Source organism: Dipodomys spectabilis, unplaced genomic scaffold (genome assembly GCF_019054845.1).
Source record: "Dipodomys spectabilis isolate Male_0828 unplaced genomic scaffold, ASM1905484v1 ptg000096l, whole genome shotgun sequence".
Lineage (NCBI taxonomy): Eukaryota > Metazoa > Chordata > Mammalia > Rodentia > Heteromyidae > Dipodomys > Dipodomys spectabilis.
The window spans coordinates 387,866-397,173 of record NW_024870773.1 but is presented as its reverse complement, the minus strand read 5'-3'; the positions used below and the strand labels follow the sequence as shown (position 1 = coordinate 397,173).

The 9,308-nt window shown below is 46.9% G+C and overlaps 1 protein-coding gene and 1 long non-coding RNA gene across 5 annotated transcripts in view; one reads left to right on the top strand and one right to left on the bottom strand.

Moving 5' to 3' along the window:
• Window positions 1–3,957: 3,957 nt before the first annotated feature.
• LOC122113258 lies at window positions 3,958–4,479 on the bottom strand. Its single transcript, XR_006148405.1, has 2 exons — window positions 4,329–4,479; window positions 3,958–4,196 (listed from the first exon to the last, which is right to left on the bottom strand). It is a non-coding gene; the product is annotated as an uncharacterized LOC122113258 (long non-coding RNA).
• Window positions 4,480–4,598: 119 nt separating this feature from the next.
• The window catches only part of Tbce (tubulin folding cofactor E), a 27,341-nt gene continuing 22,631 nt past the window's right edge, over window positions 4,599–9,308 (top strand). For 3 of the 4 annotated variants that reach the window (XM_042686224.1, XM_042686223.1, XM_042686221.1), the window contains exon 1: window positions 4,599–4,677. The gene's annotated coding sequence lies outside the window, so the exon portion shown is untranslated. The remainder of the gene's footprint in view (window positions 4,678–9,308) is intronic. The other variant, XM_042686222.1, reaches the window with a different exon arrangement.

Below are 9,308 nucleotides of genomic sequence, written 5' to 3'. Positions count from 1 at the left end.
TTTTTACCTGGATACTTCTAACGACTGTATGCACAGTTCCCAATTCATCTGGGACAGATGAATCAGTGTCTACTTAGTCTACAAATCAGTGTCTACTTAGTCCCAATAACCACAAAGCCTTTTTTCCCCTAAATGCTGCTATTAATATGTAGTGTCCTTCTGGAAACTCCCTTACTAAAAAGTCTAGAAAGAACAAGTGAAAATACTCTGGGCCTTTCTCTTACCTTTCATTCCTTACTCTCCCTTCCACATCTAACCAAGGAATCTCCATGTAATGTAATTCACATGCTATACCAATTTTTGCTTAATCCTTTGTAAACATGTTTTGTCCCAAATTGATTTGTGTATCAGCACACCACTGTCTTTCCATTTGGAAAAAGAAGAAAAAGTACAGACTTAAGTTTTTAGGAGGGAACTTGCTCCTAAACACCTTGGTATATCTTCCTATCCACCGTGGGTGAGTGAAGATTATAAAGGATCTTTAGCACACACATCCAGTACAAAAGCATGAGGCAGAAACATTCCCTTCCACCATAGCACCACCCCTCCTGGAGCTGAAGGATGCTTGGATGGAATAGGAATCTAATTTCTAATGGAAAGAAAATGAAATATGCCAGGAACTGGTGGCTCCCGCTGTGATCCTAGCTAACTCAAAAGGGAGGATCACAGTTCAGTCAGCTGGGGCAAGAAAGTCCATGAGATCCTTATCTCCAATGAGCCACCAGAAAACTGGAATTGGCCCTCTGGCTGAAAGTGGTCAAGCACTTAGCCCTGAGCGGAAAAACTCACACAAAGCACCCAGACCCTGACTTCAAGCCCATGACTGACCAAAAAAACCAAAAACACTGAAATGTTAACTTGAAAGAATGCCAGACTGAAACCAGTTAAAGGCTATGCCTTCCTAGCACTCAGCTGTGTAATTACAGTATAGATTTTTAAATTTAGTGTATTTTTAAAATTGGAGTCTCATGGACTTTCCTGCTCTTTCGAGCCTTATATCTCAGCTTCCTGGAGTATGTCACCAGCACCTGACTTGTACCACTTCTAAAACCAGTTGCCACGATTATCCACTCTGTTGGCTTTGTTACACTAGTCTGTTTTGTGTGTTTTGTTGTTTTTGTTTTGTTTTACTTGTTAAGGAGGAGTTGAAGTCTCAGATTTTTTTCCTTAGCTGGTGGTGGTTCTCTGTGTGTGTATATGTGCATACATGTGTGCCCCAAGCTTGTGACTTTGGTCACAGTTGACAACAAAGCTGGTTCTGAACTTCAATCCTCCAGATCTTGGCCTCCTGAGCAGCTGGGATTACAGGCGTGAGCAAGCAGTGCCTGGCTTGCATTCTTTTTTCCCTGCTACATCTCCAGTGCCTAAAAATAGTCTTGAGGGAAAAGCTAACACTCACTAAATATTTACTTAATACATGAATGATGGAAACTAAAATGCATTGCAATATATTTGGTTTTCAAGTTGAGCTTTTTTCCTGCAGCATTTTAAATACGATTTTACAACAAAAAACTACTTCATTCTACCAGCTTATAAAATAGAGAAAGCAAGGGATTTGTGAATAGTGAACCACCATTGAATTGATTTCACTAGTTACATTTAATTGGTACGTATTAAACTGTAAGTAGCCAGGGTTTTCATCGTGAACTAGTGACATTCAAGCAAGTACCTTTTAGAACAATGAGGTGGGGGGAAGTCAGAGGGTCAGGCTGAGGAAGAGTGAAATACTGAAAGGGGAAGTAAGGGCTTCTTTGAACTCAGGGCCTCAGCTTGCTAGGCAAGTGCTCTACCACAGAGCCCCTCTACACCTCAAGTCCAGATTTCTGTCTAGGAAGTAAAAGAACAGTTCTTGAGGTAGTGCATGGCATCACTGTAAAAGGATTGATGGCAAAGAAACAGCAGCCTTTCGTTCACAGTGAAGCTGGGCAGATTTTGTCACAACAGGTGGAGAGGAAGCATTTTGGTTTTTTTAATTTTTATTTTTTTTGCCAGCCCAGAGCTTGAACTCAGGGTCTGAGTGTCCCTGAGTTTCTTTTGCCCAAGGCTAGAGTTCTACCACTTGAGCCACAGTGCCACTTCTGGCCTTTTCTGTGTATGTGGTACTAAAGAACGGAACCAAGGGCTGAATTCATACATGCGAGGCAAGCACTCTACCACTAAGCCACCTTCCCAACCCAGAGAGAAAGCATTTTAAAAAGATTAGGTCTGGGAAGGTGGCTCAGTGGTAGAGCGCTTGCCTTGCATGCCTGAGGCCCTGGGTTCGATTCCTCAGCACCACATAAGCAAAAAGAAAAAAGCCGGAAGTGGCGCTATGGCTCAAGTGGTAGAGCGCTAGCCTTGAGCTGAAGAGCTGAGGAACAGCGAGCGCTCAGGCCCAGAGTTCAGGCCCCATGACCGGACCCAAAAAAAAAAAAAAGTAAGATTAGCTGTTGGAAGGCAACCCAGGCAGAAAAGTCCCCTTGAGACAGACTCATCTCCAATTAACCTCTCAAAAGAACCAGAAATGACACTATGGTTCAAGTGGTAGAGTGCTAGACTTGAGCACAAAGAGGCTCAAGGCACCCAGACCTTGAGTTCAAGCCCCATAACTGACCAAAAAAAAGATTGAGCTGGGAAGGTGGCTCAGTGGTAGAGAACTTGCCTTGCATGCATGAGGCTCTGGGTTTGATTCCTCAGCACCACATAAGCAAAAAGAAAAATGCCGGAAGTAGCGCTGTGGCTCAAGTGGTAGAGCGCTAACCTTGAGCTGAAGAGCTGAGGGACAGCGCCCAGGCCCAGAGTTCAGACCCCACGACTGGACCCCCCCCCCCAAAAAAAAAGATTAATAAGATCTCATGTATTTGTTGAGGGACTCATCTGAATTTAGTGCTTTTTTTTTTTTTTTTAAGAAACAATGGTTAAAACAGCAAAAACCTGTGGTTATCTGGGCACTGGTAGGCTCATACCTATAATCCTAAACTACTCAGAAGTTGAGGTTTAAAAGTAGACAAATCCAAGCGAGTCTTACCTCCAATTAACCAGCTACAAGCTAGAAGTAGAAATTTAAGTCAATTGGTAGAGCAACAGTAGAGCAAAAAGGCCAAAGTAAAAACACGGGCCCTAAACTCAAGCCTTAGTACTTGCACCTAAAAAATAAAACACCAGTTGTTCTCTGCTAAACAAACACTTTCAGGACTTGACAGTGTAGCTGAGGGGTGTAGTTCCTGCTTAGCATATTTCACACCCTATGTTTGATGTTTCAACACCATAAAGAAAAAAAAACACCCAAAAAGAAAAAAAAAACCCAAACTTTCAAGCTAACAATCTACAGATGTCTTTAGTGATATTAAATAATCTTATTCTGCTTTGGATTTAGTGTAAAGAGGTGAAGGTAAAATTAAAATATACAATGATACACCTATTGGGTGAAGACCTTAGGGTCAACTCTGTAACAGGTTTGTGAACATGCTAAAAAGAAGCCAGGCACTGGTGCTCACACCTGTAATCCTAGCCACTCAGGGAGTATCAATGTTCAAAGCCAGCCAGGGTAGGAAAGTCTCCAGACTTTTTTTTTTTTTGTCGGTTGTGAGGCTTGAACTCTGGGCCTGCACACTGTCCCTCAGCTCTTCAGCTCAAGGCAAGCACTCTACCACTTGAGCCACAGAGTCACTTCCTCTTAAGACTTTTAACCTCCCATTAACCACCAGAAAACTGGAAGTGGAGCTGTGGCTTTAAGTGGTAGAACACTCACCTTGAGCAAAAGATCTCAAGGGCAGCGCTCAGGCCCTGAGTTCAAGCCCCAAGAACAACAACAAAACACACACACAACAGAAAACTCATGATAAAAAGAGATCTTACCCTGAGATCGGGAGAATCCCGGTTAAAATGTGTATGTGTGGCTATATAAGAGATTATGGGACACAACCCCACTACAGGGAAGGGAACTGGGCATCGGAGAAGGACGAGACCAAGACAGCATAGGATTCCGTGGAGTTTAAGTAATAGTTAATGAAGCACGTCCCAAAGCCTAGACTCCGTGAAAAGCACACCAGGTAAGGTGAGCTGCTGTAAGTGGAAAGCTCGGATCGAAGCTCTGCAGCTGTGTTGGCGCGTCCTCCAGGCCAGCGGGGACATCCCGTCCTCACTGACGGCTTCCAACAGCTCACACCTACATCCTCCCGCGGTCAAAAGCAGATTCACGCTGGGTGTCTGTCCACCTGCGGGAATCCACGCGCCTCGAGAGGTTCGCCCGCGCCGTCCCCGCCGCAGCCCGCACTCCTCCCGCGCCCCCGTGGGCGGAGCCGAGGCGCGGAGGCCGCGTCTCCGGCGCTTTCCGCGAGCGCACTCACGCGAAGGTTGCCGAAGGTCGGCGCCCGCAGCGTGGGGACCCTGCCTCACATCTCAGCCCATCGCGGTCCGGAGGCACCGACGCGTTCCGTGACTCAACCTCCCTTCGTGGTAGAGAGGAAACGCCCTCGCCCGGGACCCGAATTCTATCAGAGCATGCGCGGTTCACTGGGTTTCCGGCCGCCCACCCTCTCCAACTTCCTGTCTCCGCAGCGGCGGCTTTCACTCCCGGGAGGACAGGGCTTTCTTGTGACGTCACTTCCTCCCGCAGACGGAAGCTGCGTTGCTGGTTAGCGCGAGGGGGTTTGACGTGTCGGGTACGGTCGCGTGGACTCCCGGGAGCCCCGAGAGGTGAGTTTCGGGGCGGGAGGGGCCCTCGGGCGCGCTCCCGAGGGCCCGGAGCGCCGCGGCCCCGGCGTGGCCACCCGGGCTTCCTTGCGCGGCCGCTCGTGGTCTACGCCCCGACGGGCGGGTTCCGGGGCCACCCTGCGACCGGCTCCCCAGGCGGCCCGCGGGCCGGGCCCCGCTCCGGGCCGGAGCTGCCGCCGCCGCCGCGGACGGGGAGCCGGGCGGGCGCCGGGCGTCTCCCACAGGCGAACCCAGACGCCATCAACCCGCCGGTCCCCTCCGTAGGCGGCGGCCCCGGTGACTCCGGGGCGCGACTGTGCCGTCGGGCCGCCGCTAGGCTCGCGTTGTCGGACCGAGGGTCTTTGCTCCGCCGGAAACCCCCGGCGCTGTCCCCTCAGCCGAGGGCTGTAATCTGCCGGTACACCCGAGGCCGTCCTTCATCCTCAGACGCCGGGCACGGCCCCTCGCGCCTCCTTCGCCGGTGCTGGGTCACTGCCACATGACGCCGATGCTGCTGCTCCCCTTTCGGTCCGTCTGCCTAGCAGTGTCAGGGGGCCCTTAACAATGCTCTTCAGAAAAACCTCCAGGCGCTACTTTGTTCAGTCGGGGAATTCACTCAGCCAGATGGAAGCCACATTTTGAGAGGCGGAATCAGCAGTCTGCTAGTGGACTCGAGTCCAAGAGAACCTGCAGCCTCGAAAGCAAATAAAGCAAAAATCACATGATTGGAGTGGAGAGCGAAACTTAATAAAGTGTTATACTTAAGCAAAGCAAACCAGGGCACCGGTCAGGGCCAGTCAAGGGTTATCTGGGGCAAAACTTTAATAGATCTGCAATGTAGAGAATGACCTTTTTCACCTCTAGGGTTTGGGGAACCGGGTGTAAAGCCCTCATCATCTGTGAAGATGCCAGGAGCGTGAGGACCAAATGGCACTACTTAGGCCCACTATATCCATATTTCAATTTCACTAGATAAAAGTTAAATCTTTAGGGCACTGGTGGCTAACGCCTGAAACCCTAGCTACTCACAAAGCTGAGATCTGAGAAACATGGTTCAAAGCCAGGCCAGGCAGAAAAGTTTGAGAGACTTTTACTTCCAATTAGCAAAATGCCTGAACTGGCTGAAAGGATCCTTCACGTCCATCCCAGGGGACCACCGGAGGCAGGCAGACACAGGAGAAAGATTATTACAAAGTTTATTAGTGGGGCCATATTTCCCATTTGGCACCTGTCCCTATGCAGGTAGCAGGAGGGTCTGGAGGCAGGAAGTGAGGTAGGTGGGTGCCCAGGTGGGTCTGGGTAGAGAGAGGGAGTGGCCAGCTGCAGGGCAGGAACTCCAGGGCTGGGAGGAGCTCAGGTGGCCCTGAGGACCAAAGGTGGACATTACGCTAACACTGGCAGCATAGCTCAAGTAGCAATGCCCGGTCCTGAAAATAGTAAGAGAGGCTGAGTTCAGTCAAGCTCTGATATAGACACACACATACTTTGACTCTCGATCAGAATTTTTATTTATTTTTTGTGTCAGTTGTGGGCCTTGAACTCTGGGCCTGAGCGCTGTCCCTCAGCTCTTCAGCTCAAGGCTAGCACTCTACCACTTAGCTACAGTGACACTTTCGGTTTTCTGGTAGTTTATTGGAGATAAGAGTCTTATGGACTTAACTGCCCATGCTGGCTTTGAACCTCAATCCTCAGATCTCAGCCTCCTGAGTAGCTAGGATTACAGGCGTGAGCCACCAGCGCCCGGCTAGATCAGAATTTTTACCCTGCAGAGTTAGATTATTTACTCTTAAATTGATGTCTGTAAGCAAACATCCTGTATCATGTCAGAGTTCACATATTTTTGGAATATATGAATGAACATTACCAGTAAAACTAGTAATAGTTACTATATTTTGGTGAGGTTTTCCCCATTTGGTTTGTCAGTTTACTGTACCTTTTAATAAGGTATTTAGGGGGAGTGTGTAAAAAATTAGTTTAGCACTTCAAAGTTTATAAAAGAAGTATATGCATTTGCTGGGAATATAAGTAGGAAGGATAATTAGAAATACCGATAGTAGGTTAAATGTGCAATGACAGTTTTTCCAAAAGTAGATATGGACAACCAGAAAACCAAAATGTTTAACATTTACTGGGAATACTTTAGATGGATTGTGGAACAGTGGTTTTGGAAAATTTGGTGGCAGCTGTTCAGAAAAGTCACAAATACACTTCAAATATGCTCCATTTGTTTTGTTTATTTATGATGGCTTAGGGATTGAACTCAGGACCTTGTGCTCTACCACTTCAGTTACACACCTTAGTCTTCCTTTTTTTCTTTTTCTTTTGTCCTGGGGCCTGAACTCAGGGCCTGGGCACTGTCTCTGACCTTTTTTTGCTCATCACTTGAGCCACACTGCCACTTCTGGCTTTTTCTATTTATGTGGTACTAAGGAATTGAACCCAGGGCTTCATGCATGCTAGGCAAGCACTATACCACTAAGTCACATTCCTAGCCTATTTGTTTTTTCTTTGTGCCAGTCCTGGGACTTGCGCTCAGGTCCTGGACACTGTCTCTGCTTTGTTCTTCATTTTTTGTTGGTTGTGAGGCTTGAATTCAGGGCCTGGGTGCTGTCCCCAAGCCTCTCTGCTCAAAGCTAGCACTCTACCACTTGAGCTACAGGGACTTTTCTGCTTACCTCCCAAAAATGTGGCTTCTCTATCTCACAATTGAATCCCCATATAACACTACCACTTGAGCCACAGTCCACTTCCTTATTTTTACTGGTTAATTTTTGACAAGTCTCATGATGTTAAGATTTTGGCTGACTTCAAACCATGATCCTCAGATCTTGTCTTCCTAAGGAGCTAGGCTTACATGTGTGAGCTACCAGCACCTGGCTTTCAGTCATTTTTTTTGCTTTCAGGTCTTACACTTTTTCCCCAATGCAAACCTGAACTTCACTTCTCTGATTTATACCTCCCAAGAAGCTGGAAGTCTTCACAATTAACCTTCATTATTTACTTTTTTTGACCACCACAATTGACCATTATTTACTTTTTTTTTTGTCAGTCATGGGGCTTGAACTCTGGGCTTGGACACTATCCCTGCACTTTTCATCTCAGGGCAGGGATGCCAGGCTTTTCTCTAAGCTTTTAGTTAATTCATGGGCCTGTTACAAAAACACTGAAAATAGACTGGAAGCAAGTTGTCTTTGTAGTGAGAATGACAGTGTTAGCCTTTGGGGTTTGAGTACTTACTAAGATTGACTGTAAGAATTCTATCTACAGGCTGGGCGCCGGTGGCTCACACCTGTAATCCTAGCTACTCAGGACACTGAGATCTGAGGATCGAAGTTCAAAGCCAGCCCGGGCAGGAAAGTCCAGGAAACTTATCTCCAATAAGCCACTAGAAAACCAGAAGTGGTATTGTGGCTCAAGTGGTAGAGTGCTGGCCTTGAGCTGAAGAGCACAGGGACAGCACCCAAGCCCAGAGTTCAAGCTCCACGACTGACCAAAAAAATAAAAATAAAAAATTCTATCTACATCCAGTCCATAGGGTTGAAGTTAATATGAGTTGGGAATTACAGTATTTTCTCCGAGACCTTGAGATCTCCTCTTCTATTTCAGATTCCTTTTGTCTTTTCGCATCACTCATGGCCAGCTACTACATATCATTTTAACCAAGCTGAGCATGGTGACCCATGTCTGCAATCCAAGCACTCAGGAAGCTAGGGAAAGAATCAAGATTTCACAGTCAAAGCCGGGCACTGGTGCCTCACGCCTGTAATCCTAGCTACTCAGGAGGCTGAGATCTAAGGATCATGGTTCAAAGCCATCCCAAGCAGGAAAGTCCGTGAGACTCTTACCTCCAGTAAACCACTAGAAAAACCGGAAGTGGTGCTGTGGCTCAAGCGGTTAGAGCGCTTGCCTTGAGCTAAAGAGCGCAAGGACAGCGCCAAAGCCCAGAGTTCAAGCCCCACGACCGACCAAAAAAAAAAAAGATTTCATAGTCAGTTTGGGATACACAGCCACTTTCTCAGGAAAGAACTAAATCATTACCATAGTATCATAATTCAGCTAAAATTATTTTTAATTGTAAAAATTCTTTAATATCACCAACTAGCCAATGTTGAATTTATTTTCATGCTTTTTTTTTTTTGCCTGTCTTTGGGCTTGAACTCAGGTTCTAGTCAGCAAAATCTGTGAGACTCATCACCAATTAACCACCAAAAGATGGAGACAGAGATAGAGCTCAAGTGGTAGTATGCTAGCCTTAAATGGGAAAACATGAGCCAAGAACTCTAGGATGTGTTCAAACCCCAGTACTGGTGAACACACACACTGTTATGCCAAGGTCGCAAGACCCCCACCAAGAAGACCACCGAGAGTCAGACTCTACAGCTGTTTTATTTAAACGGGCTGTAGCTCGGGCCTTGGTCCTACACTCCAACACAGCAGAGCCCAGGAGGAGGGCCCTGAGCTAAGGATTTGCAGGGTTATAAAGGCACACAATCAACCAGGTGGTTGGATTACCACCACGTGTTGCTCTGCTAGACAGAAACAAGCAACAAGTGGTCACTGCCTCAAAACTTTAACCCTTCAACACAAACATTTATACAATTGGTTGACATTACTCTTAATTTTTTTTTTTTTTG